Here is a 19,397-nt window from a genome sequence, read left to right on the forward strand (position 1 = left end):
TGGTTTCCTGAAAAAAATAAACTAGGAAGCTACTTGAGATTGCAGTTTTCTCAGTGGAAAGATTTCTAACTACAAATTCAATTTCTTTAATAGATATGGGGCTATCCGGATCCTATTAGTGAGCTTTGGTAGTTTACATCTTTCAAAAAAATTTATCTATTTATTTAGATTGTCAGACTCATTGGCATAAAGTTATGCATAATGTTGCTTTAGTATCTTCTTAATATCCATAGATTCTGTAATGATGCATACCTTACCTCTCATTACTCATATTGGTAATTTGTATGTGTTTGTTTTTTAAAAATTGATCATTATGGATGATTAAATGTATTGATCTTCTCAAATAACCAGCTTTTGGTTTCATTGATTTCCTTTGTATTTTTCTTGTTTTCTATTTTACTGATTTTTTTCTTAAATTTTTATTTTATTTTATTCTTTCCTCTGCTCACTTTGGGTTTAATTTACTTGTATTTTTTAGTTTTATAAGGCAGAATCTACATTTATTTAAGATTTTCATCTAATATAGACATCTAGTGCTACAGATTTTATACAAACTACTACTTTACCTTTATCCCACAAATTTTTTATGTTGCTTCATTTTTACTCACTTCAAAATATTCATAATTTACCTTTTGACACTTTGACCAATGAGTTCCTTCTATGTGTTACTTATATTTTTTTAATTAGGGGATATTCCAGAAATATTTCTGTTATTGGTTTCTAATTTATTTCCAAAGAGAACACAGTATGATTTGGATACTTGAAAATTGATTGAAATTTTGGTTTCCTTTTTTTTGCCCCAGAATAAGATCTATCTTGTTAAATGTTTCACATACACTTGAAAGTATTTGTAGTATTCTGTTGTTGCATGGAGTCTTCACTGAACACCTATTAAGTGACATAGGTTAATAGTGTTGTTTATGTCTACTTATAATACTTCTTTCTACTTGTCCTTTTAGATAGAGAGAGGGGTGTTAAAATCTCTGATGATAGTTATGTGTTTGTCAGTTCCTTCATGCAGTTCTATTAGTTATTGGTTAATATATTTTAAAGCTGTTATTAGGTGGAATTGTTATGCCTTATTGAGGAATTGACCTTTTTATCATCACAAAATAACTTTATCCGAGGTAATATTCTTTGCTCTGATATTGACTAATTAATATAACCACTCCAGCGTTTCCATAATTAGCATTAGCATAGTATAACTTTCCTCAATTCTTTTGCTTTTAGCATATATTTTTCTATATTTAAAAGCCATTTTTTTTTGCATCGGTAGGTAGCATACAGTTGATTCGATTCTCACTTTTTTTATTATTATTATTATACTTTAAGTTTTAGGATACATGTGCACAACGTGCCGGTTTGTTACATATGTATACATGTGCCATGTTGGTGTGCTGCACCCATTAACTTGTCATTTAGCATTAGGTATATCTCCGAATGCTATCCCTCCCCCCTCCCCCCACCCCACAACAGGCCCCAGTGTGTGATGTTCCCCTTCCTGTGTCCATGTGTTCTCATTGTTCAATTCCCACCTATGAGTGAGAACACGCAGTGTTTGGTTTTTTGTCCTTGCGATAGTTGGGTGAGAATGATGGTTTCCAGTTCATCCATGTCCCTACAAAGGACATGAACTCATCAGTTTTTATGACTGCATAGTATTCCATGGTGTATATGTGCCACATTTTCTTAATCCAGTCTGTCATTGTTGGACATTTGGGTTGGTTCCAAGTCTTTGCTATTGTGAATAGTGCTGCAATAAACATATGTGTACATGTTTCTTTATAGCAGCATGATTTATAATCCTTTGGGTATATACCCAGTAATGGGATGGCTGGGTCAAATGTTATTTCTAGTTCTAGATCGCCACACCTACTTCCACAATGGTTGAACTAGTTTAAAGTCCCACCAACAGTGTAAAATTGTTCCTATTTCTCCACTTCCTCTCCAGCACCTGTTGTTTCCTGACTTTTTAATGATCACCATTCTAACTGGTGTGAGATGGTATCTCATTGTGGTTTTGATTTGCATTTCTCTCATGGCCAGTGATGGTGAGCATTTTTTCATGTGTTTTTTGGCTGCATAAATGTCTTCTTTTGAGAAGTGTCTGTTCATATCCTTTGCCAACTTTTTCATGGGGTTGTTTTTTTCTTGTAAATTTGTTTGAGTTCATTGTAGATTCTGGACATTAATCCTTTGTCAGTAGAGTAGACTGCAAAAATTTTCTCTCATTCTTTAGGTTGCGTGTTCACTCTGATGGTAGTTTTTTTTTGCTGTGCAGAAGCTCTTTAGTTTAATTAGATCCCGTTTGTCAATTTTGGCTTTTATTGCCATTGCTTTTAGTGTTTCAGACATGAAGTCCTTGCCCATGCCTATGTCCTGAATAGTATTACCTAGGTTTTTTTCTAGGGTTTTTATCGTTTTAGGTCTGACATTTAAGTCTTTAATCCATCTTGAATTAATTTTTACATAAAGTGTAAGGAAGGGATCCAGTTTCAGCTTTCTACATATGGCTAGCCAGTTTGCCCAGCACCATTTATTAAATAGGGAATCCTTTCCCCATTGCTTGTTTTTTTTTGTTTGTTTTTTGTTTTTTGTTTCTTTTTTTTATTTATTTTTTTATTATTATTGTACTTTAGGTTTTATGCTACATGTGCGCAATGTGCAGGTTAGTTACATACATATACATGTGCCATGCTGGTGCGCTGCACCCACTAACTCATCATCTAGCATTAGGTGTATCTCCCAATGCTATCCCTCCTCCCTCCCCCCACCCCACAACAGTCCCCAAAGTGTGATGTTCCCCTTCCTGTGTCCATGTGTTCTCATTATTCAATTCCCACCTATGAGTGAGAATATGCGGTGTTTGGTTTTTTGTTCTTGCGATAGTTTACTGAGAATGATGATTTCCAATTTCATCCATGTCCCTACAAAGGACATGAACTCATCATTTTTTATGGCTGCATAGTATTCCATGGTGTATATGTGCCACATTTTCTTAATCCAGTCTATCACCCCACTGTCAACATTAGACAGATCAACGAGACAGAAAGTCAACAAGGATACCCAGGAATTGAACTCAGCTCTGCAACAAGCGGACCTAATAGACATCTACAGAACTCTCCACCCCAAATCAACAGAATATACATTTTTTTCAGCACCACACCACACCTATTCCAAAATTGACCACATACTTGGAAGTAAAGCTCTCCTCAGTAAATGTAAAAGAACAGAAATTATAACAAACTATCTCTCAGATCACAGTGCAATCAAGCTAGAACTCAGGATTAAGAATCTCACTCAAGACTGCTCAACTACATGGAAACTGAACAACCTGCTCCTGAATGACTACTGGGTACATAACGAAATGAAGGCAGAAATAAAGATGTTCTTTGAAACTAATGAGAACCAAGACACAACATACCAGAATCTCTGGGATGCATTCAAAGCAGTGTGTAGAGGGAAATTTATAGCACTAAATGCCCATAAGAGAAAGCAGGAAAGATCCAAAATTGACACCCTAACATCACAATTAAAAGAACTAGAAAAGCAAGAGCAAACACATTCAAAAGCTAGCAGAAGGCAAGAAATAACTAAAATCAGAGCAGAACTGAAGGAAATAGAGACCCAAAAAACCCTTCAAAAAATAAATGAATCCAGGAGCTGGTTTTTTGAAAGGATCAACAAAATTGATAGACCGCTAGCAAGATTAATAAAGAAAAAAAGAGAGAAGAATCAAATAGATGCAATAAAAAATGACAAAGGGGATATCACCACCGATCCCACAGAAATACAAACTACCATCAGAGAATACTACAAACACCTCTATGCAAATAAACTAGAAAATCTAGAAGAAATGGATAAATTCCTCAACACATACACCCTCCCAAGACTAAACCAGGAAGAAGTTGAATCTCTGAATAGACCAATAACAGTAGCTGGAATTATGGCAATAATCAATAGCTTACCAACCAAAAAAAGTCCAGGACCAGATGGGTTCACAGCCGAATTCTACCAGAGGTAGAAGGAGGAACTGGTACCATTCCTTCTGAAACTATTCCAATCAATAGAAAAAGAGGGAATCCTCCCTAACTCATTTTATGAGGCCAGCATCATCCTGATACCAAAGCTGGGCAGAGACACAACCAAAAAAGAGAATTTTAGACCAATATCCTTGATGAACATTGATGCAAAAATCCTCAATAAAATACTGGCAAACAGAATCCAGCAGCACATCCAAAAGCTTATCCACCATGATCAAGTGGGCTTCATCCCTGGGATGCAAGGCTGGTTCAATATGCTCAAATCAATAAATGTAATCCAGCATATAAACAGAACCAAAGACAAAAACCACATGGTTATCTCAATAGATGCAGAAAAGGCCTTTGACAAAATTCAACAACTCTTCATGCTAAAAACTATCAATAAATTAGGTATTGATGGGACATATCTCAAAATAATAAGAGCTATCTATGACAAACCCACAGCCAATATCATACTGAATGGGCAAAAACTGGAAGCATTCCCTTTGAAAACTGGCACAAGACAGGGATGCCCTCTCTCACCACTTCTATTCAACATAGTGTTGGAAGTTCTGGCCAGGGCAATTAGGCAGGAGAAGGAAATAAAGGGTATTCAGTTAGGAAAAGAGGAAGCCAAATTGTCCCTGTTTGCAGACGACATGATTGTATATCTAGAAAACCCCATTGTCTCAGCCCAAAATCTCCTTAAGCTGATAAGCAACTTCAGCAAAGTCTCAGGATACAAAATCAATGTGCAAAAATCACAAGCATTCTTATACACCAATAACAGACAAACAGAGAGCCAAATCATGAGTGAACTCCCATTCACAATTGCTTCAAACAGAATAAAATACCTACGAATCCAACTTGCAAGGGATGTGAAGGACCTCTTCAAGGAGAACTACAAACCACTGCTCAAGGAAATAAAAGAGGATACAAACAAATGGAAGAACATTCCATGCTCATGGGTAGGAAGAATCAATATCATGAAAATGGCCATCCTTCCCAAGGTAATTTACAGATTCTATGCCATCCCCATCAAGCTACCGATGACTTTCTTCACAGAATTGGAAAAAACTACTTTAAAGTTCATATGGAACCAAAAAAGAGCCTACATCGCCAAGTCAATCCTAAGCCAAAAGAACAAAGCTGGAGGCATCATGCTACCTGACTTCAAACTGTACTACAAGGCTACAGTAACCAAAACAGCATGGTACTGGTACCAAAACAGAGATATAGATCAACGGAACAGAACAGAGCCCTCAGAAATAACGTCACATATCTACAACTATCTGATCTTTGACAAACCTGAGAAAAACAAGCAATGGGGAAAGGATTCCCTATTTAATAAATGGTGCTGGGAAAACTGGCTAGCCATATGGAGAAAGCTGAAACTGGATCCCTTCTTACACCTTATACAAAAATCAATTCAAGATGGATTAAAGACTTAAACGTTAGACCTAAAACCATAAAAACCCTAGAAGAAGACCTAGGCATTACCATTCAGGACATAGGCATGGGCAAGGACTTCATGTCTAAAACACCAAAAGCAATGGCAACAAGAGCCAAAATTGACAAATGGGATCTAATTAAACTCAAGAGCTTCTGCACAGCAAAAGAAACTACCATCAGAGTGAACAGGCAACCTACAAAATGGGAGAAAGTTTTCTCAACCTACTCATCTGACAAAGGGCTAATATCCAGAATCTACAATGAACTCCAACAAATTTACAAGAAAAAAACAAACAACCCCATCAAAAAGTGGGTGAAGGACATGAACAGACACTTCTCCAAAGAAGACATTTATGCAGCCAAAAAACACATGAAAAAATGCTCACCATCACTGGCCATCAGAGAAATGCAAATCAAAAGCACAATGAGATACCATCTCACACCAGTTAGAATGGCAATCATTAAAAAGTCAGGAAACAACAGGTGCTGGAAAGGATGTGGAGAAATAGGAACACTTTTACACTGTTGGTGGGACTGTAAAGTAGTTGAACCCTTGTGGAAGTCAGTATGGCGATTCCTCAGGGATCTAGAGCTAGAAATTCCATTTGACCCAGCCATCCCATTACTGGGTATATACCCAAAGGACTATAAATCATGCTGCTATAAAGACACATGCACACGTATGTTTATTGCGGCATTATTCACAATAGCAAAGACTTGGAACCAACCCAAATGTCCAACAATGATAGACTGGATTAAGAAAATGTGGCCCATTGCTTGTTTTTGTCAGGTTTGTCAAAGATCAGATAGTTGTAGATATGCAGCATTATTTCTGAGGGCTCTGTTCTGTTCCATCAGTCAATATGTCTGTTTTGGTACCAGTACCATGCTGTTTTGGTTACTGTAGTCTTGTAGTATAGTTTGAAGTCAGTTAGCGTGATGCCTCCAGCTTTGTTCTTTTGACTTAGGATTGACTTGGCAATGCAGGCTCTTTTTTGGTTCTATATGAACTTTAAAGTAGTTTTTTCCAATTCTGTGAAGAAAGTCATCGGTAGATTGATGGGGATGGCATTCAATCTATAAATTACCTTGGGCAGTATGGCCATTTTCATGATATTGATTCTTCCTATCCATGAGCATGGAATGTTCTTCCATTTGTTTGTGTCCTCTTTTATTTCATTGAGCAGTGGTTTGTAGTTCTCTTTGAAGAGGTCCTTCACATCTCTTGTAAGTTGGATTCCTAGATATTTTATTCTGTTTGAAGCAATTGTGAATGGGAGTTCACTCATGATTTGGCTCTCTGTTTGTCTGTTATTGGTGTATAAGAATGCTTGTGGTTTTTGCACATGATTTTGTATCCTGAGACTTTGCTGAAGTTGCTTATCAGTTTAAGGAGATTTGGGGCTGAGACGATGGGGTTTTCTAGATATACAATCATGTCATCTGCAAACAGGGACAATTTGACTTCCTCTTTTCCTAACTGAATGCCCTTGATTTCCTTCTCTTGCCTAATTGCCCTGGCCAGAACTTCCAACACTATGTTGAATAAGAGTGGTGAGAGAGGGCATCCCTGTCTTGTGCCAGTTTTCAAAGGGAATGCTTCCAGTTTTTGTTCATTCAGTATGATATTGGCTGTGGGTTTGTCATAGATAGCTTTTATTATTTTGAAATACGTCCCATCAATACCTGATTTATTGAGAGTTTTTAGCATGAAGGGTTGTTGAATTTTGTCAAAGGCCTTTTCTATATCTATTGAGATAATCATGTGGTTTTTGTCTTTGGTTCTGTTTATATGCTGGATTACATTTATTGATTTTTGTATGTTGAACCAGCCTTGCATCCCAGGAATGAAGCCCACTTGATCATGGTGGATAAGCTTTTTGATGTGTTGCTGGATTCTGTCTGCCAGTATTTTATTGAGGATTTTTGCATCAATGTTCATCAAGGATATTGGTCTAAAATTCTCTTTTTTTGTTTTGTCTCTGCCAGTCTTTGGTATCAGGATGATGCTGGCCTCATAAAATGAGTTAGGGAAGATGCCCTCTTTTTCTATTGATTGGAATAGTTTCAGAAGGAATGGTACCAGCTCTTCCTTGTACCTCTGGTAGAATTCGGCTGTGAATCCATCTGGTTCTGGACTTTTTTTGGTTGTTAAGCTATTAATTATTGCCTTAATTTCAGAGCCTGTTACTGGTGTATTCACAGATTCAACTTCTTCCTGGTTTAGTCTTGGGAGAGTGTATGTGTTGAGGAATTTATCCATTTCTTCTAGATTTTCTAGTTTATTTGCGTAGAGGTGTTTATAATATTCTCTGATGGTAGTTTGTATTTCTGTGGGATCGGTGTTGATATCCCCTTTGTCATTTTTTATTGCATCTATTTGATTCTTCTCTATTTTCTTCTTTATTAGTCTTGCTAGATTCTCACTTTTTATTTAATCTGAAAATCTCTGTATTTTCACCACATTCATTCATGTTATTGCAAATGACAGAATTACCTTTGTTTTGTTTTGTTTTGCTTTTTTTATTTTTTGTTTATGAGATGGAGTCTCTCTATGTCACCAGGCTGGAGTGCAGTGGCGTGATCTCAGCTCACTGCAACCTCCATATCCCGAGTTCAAGCTATTCTCCTGCCTCAGCCTCCTGAGTAGCTGAGACTGCAGGCACCCGCCACCATGCCTGGCTAATTTTTGTATTTTTAGTAGAGATGGGGTTTCACCACGTTGGCCAGGATGGTCTCGATCGCTTGACTTTGTGATCTGCCCTCCTTGGCCTCCCAAAATGCTGGGATTACAGGTGTGAGCCACTGCGCCCGGCCCAGAATTTCCTTTTTAAAAAGGCTGAATAGTATCCCAGTTTCTATATACAGCATACTGTCTTTATTAATCTGTTGATGTATAAGTAGGTTGACTGGCTATTATGAATAATGCTGCTATGAACATGGGAGTGCAGATATCTGACATACTGATTTTATTATTTTTGGATATGTACACAGCAGTGGTATTGCTGGATCATATGCCATTCTGTTTTTAATTTTTTGAGGAACTTTCATACTGTTTTTCAAAATAACATACTAATTTACATTCCCACCAACAGTATGGAAGTATTATAAATCCTAGAAATAAAAAATATAGTAACTGACTGAAAAACTCATTAGAAAGATTCAATAGCAGTCTTGATCAAACAGAGAAAAGAATGGGCAAGTTTGAAGACAGAACATAAAAAAAACACCCCATTAGAGGCACAAAAAGAATTAAAAAAAAGATTAAAGAAGGCCTATGAGGACTATGGACCACCATCAAGTGAACTAATCTCTGCATGATTGGACTTCCCAAAGGAGACAAGAGAGACATTTAAGCAAATAAAGGCTGAAAATTTCCCAAGTCTGGAGAAAGATGACAGCATCCAGGTACAGGAAGCTCAGAGGTTACCAATCAAATTCAACTTAAAGAGGAATTCCTCAAGGCACATCATAATCACTTTAGTAAAAATTGAAACAAAGAAAGACTATTCAAGGAGCAAGAGAAAAAGAACATATTACATTCAATGGCGTGCCAATACAGCTTTCAGTGGATTTCTCAGTAGAAACTCTGCAGCCCAAGAGAGAGTAGGATGCTATAATCAAAGCATTTAAGAAACGTAACTGACAACCAAGAATACTGTCTGTATCCAGGAAAGGTATCCTTAAACATAAAAAAAAGATAAAGACTTTCCCAGGCAAACAAAAGCTGAGAAAATTAATCAACACCAGACCTATCTTAAAGGAAATGCTAAAAGGAGTTCTGTGAAAGAAATGGATATTAACCTGTAATAAGTAAACATTTAAAAGTATAAAACTTACTGGCAAAAGTAAGAAAACTGACAAAATTAGAATACTGATATCTTCTTTTGAGAAATGTATATTTAAGTTCTTGTCCATTTTTTAATCAGCTTATTGTTTTCTTACTATTGAGTTGTTTGAGCTCTTTATACATATTGCATATGTATTAAGAATGTATCAGATGTATATGTATCAGATGTATGTGTCAAAAGGTGAAATTATGACAAATTTAGCTTGAAGATCTAATTGGTTTCTATCTCCAATTCTAAAATCAGGCAACACCTCATTCTACACAAAAGAATGAGTGTTTTCATTAACTGAGCAGGGTAGGTTGGTTTTCTAGGCAAAAGAAAAGGCTGAAAAAAGCAGAAACAGAGGACAAAAGTTGATTTGTCATTTCAAAGTTACTTTCCTTATAGGATTAAAATTAAGGGGACTTATTACACTGATTTAGGCTAATTGGAATCACTTGTTTTTTAAAGAAAACTATCCCATTTTAAAGTTTAGTTTGATTACATAAAACTTAGTATAAATGAATCTATTCTGGCTTGATCTGCAACCCCAAAAGACTCCAAAAGTCACAGAAATCTTCAGCATAAAAGAAAAGCTGGAGGCAGCATACTACCTGACTTCAAACTATATTATAAAGCTATAGTAATCAAAACAGCATGCTACTGGCATAAAAACAAACCCAGAGACCAATGGAACAAAATAGAGAGCCTGGAAATTAATCCATGCATTATGGTCAATTGATTTTTGACAAAGGTGCCAAACACATACAACAGGAGAAGAACAGTCATTTTTAAAATAGTGTTGGAACAACTGGATATTCATATGCAAAATAGTGAAATTAGACTCTGGTCTCACATCATATATAAAAATGAACTCTAAATGGATTAAATAGTTAAAGCAAAACCTGAAACTGTAAAACTACTAGTAGAAAATATGGAGAAAAAGCTCCATGACATTGGTCTTGGAAATGAGTTTTTGGATATCACCCCAAAAGCAGAGACAATAAAAGCAAAAATACACAAATGAGATCACCACCAACTAAGAAGCTTCTGCACCACCAAGAAAACAATCAACAGAGTGAGAAGACAACCTGTAGAATGAGTGAAAATATTTGAACATCACTTGTGAAACAAAGCTTCTGGGAGATTGAGCTAGCTTTCTGCATTAGACCCCAGCAGATCAGACCAAACCAGAATGAAATTACTTGTGCAAAGTGTTCCATTATCCAACTAAACTTTAAAGTGGTCCAATTTTTCCATAAAAGGAGAGATTCTGCTAAACCTGTTTTAGTGTAATAAAGAAGTCCCTTCTCTTTTAACCATGTAAGGAAAATAACATTACCTTGTTTATGCTGGATGTTTTGTATTACTATTAATATTTTTGAGCTTTGTTCCATAATGTTGTTAAGTTTCTGGGAAATAATTTCATTTTTTAGTCTTGCTTTTTATGTAAGATTTGTTATGTAAGGACACAATAATGTTTTGTCTAGAGCAAATTACTTCACTCTGAGGGAATACTCTTCTAATAACTCCACCCAAAACATGTGAATTATAGGAATTTCCAAACTGGCTTAGGGGAGCATTCACTAATTCTGACCCTGACTGAGGTACCACTTCCTTTATTTCTTTCAGATGGTTCTTCCCTAGACTCAAGAGTTTCCTAGCGTGTATACACCAATCAGTACTTTGCTGAATACTTGAGGAAAACCCTCTTCAGCACTCTGGGGTTCTTTTTCTTTGCAGCTACACCATCTCTGTTTCTCTTCCCTGAGAACTCTAACTGCCTTTGTCTCCATGGGCTCTGAGCTTCCTCTCTTCGATTATGGACTCTTCCAGCTCATGCCCATGTTCCTCTCCTTAGGTCACAGCCTGGAAACTTACTCAAGGCAGTGGTTTGGGGACAATAGTAGGGATTACCTCATTTTTTTTTCTGTCTCTTAGGAATCACTGTATTTCATATCTGTTTTTAGATATCACTTGTCTGATATCTGTTTTTTCATTATTTCAAGTGACTGAGTAAATCTGGTCTCTATATTTTCACTTAGGCCAGAAGTGAAATCTGTGACCAGTTTTTTTTGTTGTTTTTTTGTTTTGTTTTGTTTTGTTTTTTAATAGAGTTTTGCTCTTGTTGCCCAGGCTGGAGTGCAATGGCACAATCTTGGCTCACTGCAACCTCTGCCTCTCCAGCTCAAGCGATTCTCCTGCCTCAGCCTCCCAAGTTGCTGGGATTACAGGTGCCTGCCACCACACCCAGCTAATTTTTTGTACTTCGAGATGGGGTTTCACCATGTTGGCCAGGCTGGTCTTGAACTCCTGACTTCAGATGATCCACCCACCTTGGCCTCCCAAAGTGCTGGCATTACAGGTGTGAGCCACTGCACTCAGCCATCTATGACCAGTTTTTGACAAAGTATATTTAACTCATTGAAGGAGGCTTGGAGTCTCCAATGTCAACACTGAATGAATGCTTACTTTTAAATTTTAAGTGAATTTAGGCCAGGCACGGTGCCTCACACCTGTAATCCCAGCACTTTGGGAGGCCAAGGTGAGTTGATCACTTGAAGGGGGGAGTTTGAGAGCAGCCTGGACAACATGGTGAAACCCCATGTCTACTAAAAATACAAAAATTATCTGGGTGTGGTGGGGGGAGGGTACCTGTAATCCTAGCTACTTGGAAGGCTGATGGAGAAGAATTACTTAAATCCCAGAGGGTGGAGGTTTCAGCGAGCCAAGATTGCACCATTCCAGTCCAGTGTGGGTGACCAAGCAAGACTCCATCTCAAAAAAAAAAAGTGCATAGCCACCCATCAATATTTTAATAGCCTGCCATTTTATAACATGCTAAGTGATGGGTTCGTGTCACAAATCAATATATTCATTTTGAGGTTATATGTTAGTTTCTGAGCAGAAGCTACTCACTTAAGTGACACTATGATGGGATAAAGTGAATAAGAAAAGTTTGTAAAAATATCTTGAAAAAATCAAATCACATCATGTAGCCATCTAAGAGAAACTGAAACACAAAAATGCTAATTGTTTCACCAACTGTCATTCTGACTGATTGTTTTTATAAATGTAGACAGGGAGAGTCCTATAATTAAGAACTCTTCTTGGACTTTTTGACAAAAGTTTTATGTAGTTTTAAAATGTGTGTAGAGGCATATCAACACTATCCAATCATGATGAGAAATAAAAAATAAAACCATACAGATTGCATTGATGTAGTTCTCAGGAAAAAAAGGATTATTTAATCTAACTTAATGAGCTGCAATATCATTTTTTTCTCAAAGAACTAACATTTTAAGAAAATAGTAAAGGAAAAATGGACAGCTTTTCTGAAGTGAATACATTGATGCATGCGCAAAAAATGTCATTCAAACTTTAGATTATTGTACTTGTCTGCAATTAGAGGTGATTTGTGAAGAGAAGTAGCCAGGTGTAAATTAAATGTATCCAATGGGTTGACTCCCAGCTAGTATTTCCTGGTAGGCATTCCATTGTTCTGAAGGCTAGGCAGATATAACTTTATTTATGTCACAAAACTTTTATTTAAAGAAATCTCAGTCCAATAGTTCTATAAGTTTTTAAAATGAATTTCATGCCATTTTGAACAGCTGGAGTTAGAAGATGGAAATTATTCTAATATAAGGTCCACGATTACTTGTTACATTAAAAAATGAAAGATGTATTAAATAACACTTTTTAGTTATATTTTAATGATGATCCTACTTTTAAGGAGACTCTAGAAAATGTGGGAAAGTTCATTGAAAAAAATAAGTAATATGTAATTTGATAATAATGTTGATGTCTTTCCTAGGATATATCTACCTATTCACAAGTCATTTAGAAATATAAATGAGGGAGGGAAGAGTATATTTTCACCTCACCCCATTTGTTTTACTCACGAGAAGCAGCGTGAAAACCATTGGTCAGCAAAGAATCAGTAACTTTATTTAAACTAATTTAGAACAAGATAAAAATTTGAAAGTCCTTACTATGGATCTGTGTTTGCATATTCCTAATCTTTAATATAAAATAAACCATGACAGTCTTTATATTACAGAATTGAAAACAGATAACTTGAGAAGTTAACTAATTGGAAAAAATGATGCAAACATTTGATGTAGAAAAGAGATAAAGCAGAAGCTTACTATTATTTTAAATATTCTTTTCTGTAATGAAAATATCTTATTACTAAAAGTGTATTTCATCTATGATCTTGAACAGAGAATATCTATAATGTTGGGACCAAAACATTAATTTAGCTGAACTGAATTAATATAAAACTGTAACAGTTAATTAAATGATTTAAAAGTAAAACAGTCAACAAAACAAAACGACCTAAAATTTTTTAATTGAATGAATAAAGTAAGTTTTATTTATCTTCTGGTTCTGGGGTTGACAGAGATGCATGCTGACCCCAGCAGAACACAGCACCCCCGCAAACCACAGTGATTGCTTCAGTATATACACCTGACTGATGTCCAGCCAGTCAAGTTTAATCAGTACCAACTTGGAAATTTTTACTTCAGCAACTAGGAAAGGAGTTGAGATCTTTTCTTCTGGGAGTGGAGCTATGAAGGTATATGTCTGGAACTGCTGATAGTTGTCATAAAATCCTAAGTAAAGATATCTTCTGACAATATAAGCTTTCCAAAAGAAAACAGAACAGAGGGGGACTTCTGGTTTGTGACAAGAAACAGGCACCAGATTTATCCTCTCATAAGAAACAGCAACAAAAAACTGGACTCCATATGTAAAACAATGATTTTCAAGACATTGGACATTGGGCAATGATAAGACTCCGTCTCAAAAAAAAAAAAAAAAAAAAAAAAGAAATGAGAAACAAACAAGGTATGCCCTAAGACTGTCCTAGGTCTGAAAATATTTCCAGGCCTGGGCTCAGGGAGAGCAGACAAAATTTGAGCTTGGCAGACCTCTGATTGAAGGAGACCAAGAAGGTTTATATTTGTAGGAGAGAGTACCAGAGACAGATCTGTACAGACAACACCAGAGATTTTGGATTTCCACTTGAGTTTTCAGCAGTATACTGATCAGTGCAAGCACACAAGGTAAGAGTCTAAGACTGTGGAAAGAACCACACAAAATTGTTAGAGGGACGGTTCCCAGTGATCACCTCAGGATTGGGAATAGACCTACAAGCCAGTCAAGAAAACCACATAAATTACAGAGCAGTGGATAGAGTACCCAGAGGTGTCTCGATTCAATATAGGGAAATAATTAGCTGTAGACTAAATACTACTCTGGCCCTGCCTTAAACATTTTAAAAAGCAGGACCTGAAAGGATCAAACTGTTGCCAAGCAACTTAACTGCACTCCAGAAAAAAAGCTCAAGAATATTTATACAAATACAAAAATACTTAATACCCAACAAGGTAAAATGCACAATGTATGATATCCAATGAAAAATTATCAGGCATACAAAGAAGTGGGAAAACAATTTTTAATGAGGGGAAATATATCAATATAAACTGACTCAGAAATGACACATGTTATAATTAGCAGGCAAATATATTGAGCAATTATTTTCACTGTATATCTTTAAATACTTAAGTAGAAATGTGAAAGATATTTTAAAAGACTCAAAATGAACCTCTAGAGATGAAAACTACAATGTCTGAGATGAAAAATACACTATGTGTGATTAATAGACTGAGATAAAAATGCACATATTAGACACTGAAGAATATGAGATGTATGTATTTACACACTCCACAACACAAACTATCCAAAATAAAACTAAAAATGGAAAAAATTAAAAGGGCAGCAGTGAGCTATAGAATCTACAAAAAAGTAACTAAAATTTACAAAAAGTAACTATTAAAAAATGAGAAGACTTATCAAGATTCCAGATAACCAATTCATAGATAAACATCAATTCTCTTTCTGTGTACTAGCAATGAACAATCAGAGTTAAGACTGGAAAACAATATAGTAGCAAAAAATATATACTTGGAGATAACCCTAAGAAAAGCTGTGCAGGCCTAAATACTGAAAACTACAGTGCACTGTTGAGAGAAATTAAAGAAGACCTGACTAAATATATGCTGTGTCAGTGGGTCAGAAGACTCAAAATTGTCAAGATGTCAGTTCTTCACAAACTGATATATAGATTCAATGAAATCCCAATCAAAATCCCAGTAGTCTTTTTTTTAATTGACATGCTAATTCTAAAATTCATACAGAAATGCAAAGAACATAGAATAAGAAAAACAAGTTTGATAAAAAACAAAGTTATAGGGTTAACACTACATGATTTTAAGACTTACTTTAAAGCTACAGCTGTCAAGGTAGTGTGGCATTGGGACAAAGATAGACAACCAGATTTATGGAAGATAATAGAGAAATAGACCCACACATGTGTAGACAATTTATTTTTAATAAGAGCACAATGGAGAAAGAGTAGTCTGTTCAATAAATGATGCTGAAATAATTAGGCATCTATTTGCAAAAAAAGAACTTAGATCTGTATCTTATACTATACACAAAAAACCCTCAAAATCAATCGTATGTATACATTAAAAAATAAATGTATAAAACATATAGAAGAAAATATAGCAAGAACTCATGACTTTAGATTTGGCAAACATTTTTTTAAACAGGGTGCAAAAATCATGAACTTTTAAAGAAAAAGTAAAAATTCAACTGTATCAAAATTAAATTTTTTACTCTTTGAAAGACACTATTATGAACATAAAAAGATAAACTGTTTTGTAAATAAGTACTTGGAAAACATACATCCAACAAAGGCCTTGTAACTAGATTATATACAGAACTTTTTCAACTCAAGAAGAAGAAAAGCCAACCAATTAAAAAATTTCCAACAGGGTCAAGAGAATACACACATCACCAGAGAAGATTTATACGTGGAAAATAAAGACATGAAAATATACTTGAAATCATTAATTATTAGCAAAATGCAAATTAAAATCACAATCAAATGATATGATATACCTTCAAGAATGGAAAAAGTAAAAAGGTGAATTACATCAAGTACTGGTGAGGATATGAAGAAATGGGTACTCTCACACACTGCTGGTGAGAATGAAAAATGGTGCAACTATTTTATAAAACCATTAGGAATTTTCTTAAAAAGTTAAACATGTATCTATAATTTAATGTAGCCATTCCACTCCTAAGTATTTATGTGAGAGAATGAAAAATGTGTCTATATTTATCTATATATCCTTATAGGACATACAAAGTTACTGGATTATATAGACAGATTAATTATTTACTCAGACTATCTTCCTGCCATTTCTCCACACTTCAATACTCCATGGGATGACACAGTGTGTGGAGGAGAGTTTGCACCATAGGAAAGGAACTCCAAAATTATTAATTACAGAGTTTATATAGAGCAGTTGGCCAATATACCCCTTCTGGGTTGAGAGAGAAAGAAAGAGAAAAAGAGAGAGAGAGAGTGAGAGAAGAGAGATTTGCTTTGGAGTATATGGAATGCCAGCAGATCCTCTCTGGAGAGAAGAAGGAAAGTATCCAGGTCAATTACTCTTGCAAATGGAATTAAATGATGGCCTTCAGGAGAGATAAGACTATATCTTATATCTCCTTATAGAATTCTGTCTTTAGAGTTGCTGTTCATTCATTTCTCAATCTAAGAGCCAGTGTCCTTTGCTCAGAAAGCCTCAAGCATTCAGAAAAACAAAAATATTTATAGAGGATTGTTTCCTGATATTATGCAAACAAAACTTGTCCAAGAATGTTCATAATAATTTTATTTTCAGTACCCCAAACTGGATACAACACAAATGTCTCAAGTCAATTAATGAACAATTGTGATATATCCACACAATTGAATACCATTCAGCAATAAAAGGAAATAAACTATTGAAATATACAACTACAGGGAGAAATCTCAAAAAGCTGTGCTGAATTTAAAATGCCAGACAAAAAACATACTTGATCACTTCATTCATATAGAACTTTAGAAAATGCAAGTTAATTTAGAGCAGGGGTTGCCAACCCGTATACCAGCCTATGGCCTGTTAGGAACCAAGCCACACAGCAGGAGGTGAGCAAGCGAGCAAAGCTTCATCTGTATTTACAGTTCCTCCTCATCATTTGCATTACCACCTGAGCACTGCCTCCTGTCAGATCAGCAGTAGCATTAGATTCTCATAGGAGTGTGAACCCTATTGTGAAATGTGCATGTGAGGGTTCTAGATTGTGCACTCCTTATGAGAATCTAATCCCTGATGATCTGAGGTGGAGCTGAGGCAGTGATGCTAGCACTGGGGAGTGGCTGCAAGTACAGATTAACATTAGCAGAGAGGTTTGCACAGAGACCATAATAAATCAGTTTCTTGCAGACTCCTATCAAAACCCTATTAGTGAGTGGCAGTGACAAGCTGCATCTCCTGGCAGCCTTTATAGTGGCAAGCAATGTACTTCAATTGTACAGATGCATCTGGTGACAGACTTTAAGTCAGAATCTGACACTTATTTTAGTCTGCACATGGCCCGTCCATTATTTTATTTACCACTTCTGTTCATGCCTCTTTCCTGCACTGTGCACTTGATTCAGTCACAGTTTTAGTAAGTCCACAAGCTAACCCTAGCCAAATGAGTAAAAAACAAATGTTACTGAAGAGCTTCTTTGGAAAGGGGGAAAGACTCAGTGATGAGGCAGCTGAAGACTCTAAGACTCCCAACAAAAAGAAAGCTGCATTTAAAAGAAAATATCAAGAATCCTACCTAATTTACAGGTTGATTGTAACAGATGATTCACATTCTCCAAACCAAATTTGTATTATATGTGATGACTGGCTATCCAACAAAGCCAAGAAACCTTCAAAACTCCTTCGTTACATGGAGACCAATCACCCTGCATTAAAAGACAAGCCTTTGGAGTTTTTCAGAAGAAAAAAAAGTCTGAACATGAAGAACGGAAGCAATTATTGAAGGCCCTCACTTCATCAAATGTGTCTGCACTGAGAACATAATTCTTAGTGGGTAACTGCATTGCTAAAGCTGAGAAGCCCTTTATTATTGGTGAAGAGTTGATCCTACCTGCTGTTAAGGACGTTTGTCGAGAACTTTTAGGAGAGGCTGCAGTTCAAAAGGTGGCATGTGTGCCTCTTTTGGCAAGCAACATAACTAGACAAATTGATGAAATAGGAGAGGATGTTGAGGCACAACTTTTAGAGAGGATTAATGAGTCACTGTGGTATGCAATCCAGGTTGGTGAGTCTACCAATGTTGACAACAAAGCAACAATGCTTGTTTTTGCGTGATATATTTTTCAGGAGGATGTGCATGAGGATATGTTATGTGCACTGTTGTTGCCAACCAACACCACGTCTGCAGAACTATTTAAGTCTTTGAATGACTACATATCAGGAAAACTGAATTGGTTATTTTGTGTTAGTATGCATAGACAGAGCAGCTGCCATGACTGGACGGCTTTCTGGTTTCACTATTCAGGTCAAAGAGGCCACTTCTGAATGTGAATCTATGCACTTCTGAGTGTGCACAGATGTGAATCTATGCCACTTCTGAATGTGAATCTATGTGTCATCCATAGAGAAATGCTGGCTAGCCAAAAAATGTCACCTGAATGTAACAATGTTTTGCAGGATGTGATTAAAATAATTAACCACACTAAAGTACATGCCCTTAACTCACATCTGTTCCCCTAGTTCTGTGAGGAGATGGATGCAGAGCACACACGTCTTGTCTTATACTCAGAAGTGAGATGGCTTTCTAACGATGGCCAGAGTTTTTTAGTTGTGAGAGCTGCTCCAGAGGTTTCTTTTAGAAAATCAGTCACCACTGGCAGCACATTCTGGTGACACAGAATGGGTCACAAAACTTGCTTACTTTTGTAACATATCCAACCTGCTCAATGAACTTAATATGTCACTTCAAGGGAGAATGACAACTATGTTCATGTCAGCAGATAAAGTGGCTGCATTCAAGGCCAAACTGGAATTATGGGAGCGATGAGTGAACATTGAGATTTTTGACATGTTTCAAACATTAGCAGAGATTTTGAAAGAGACTGAGCCAGGGCCTTCTTTCTCTGAGCTGGTGCATGATCACCTGTCCCAGC

The 19,397-nt window shown here is 36.2% G+C and overlaps 1 protein-coding gene across 3 annotated transcripts in view; it reads left to right on the forward strand.

Annotated features, from left to right (window-relative positions):
* GRIK2 (glutamate ionotropic receptor kainate type subunit 2) overlaps nt 1-19,397 on the forward strand; it is a 1,201,378-nt gene that overhangs the window by 355,930 nt on the left and 826,051 nt on the right. The window lies entirely within an intron of this gene.

Source organism: Pongo pygmaeus, chromosome 5 (genome assembly GCF_028885625.2).
Source record: "Pongo pygmaeus isolate AG05252 chromosome 5, NHGRI_mPonPyg2-v2.0_pri, whole genome shotgun sequence".
Lineage (NCBI taxonomy): Eukaryota > Metazoa > Chordata > Mammalia > Primates > Hominidae > Pongo > Pongo pygmaeus.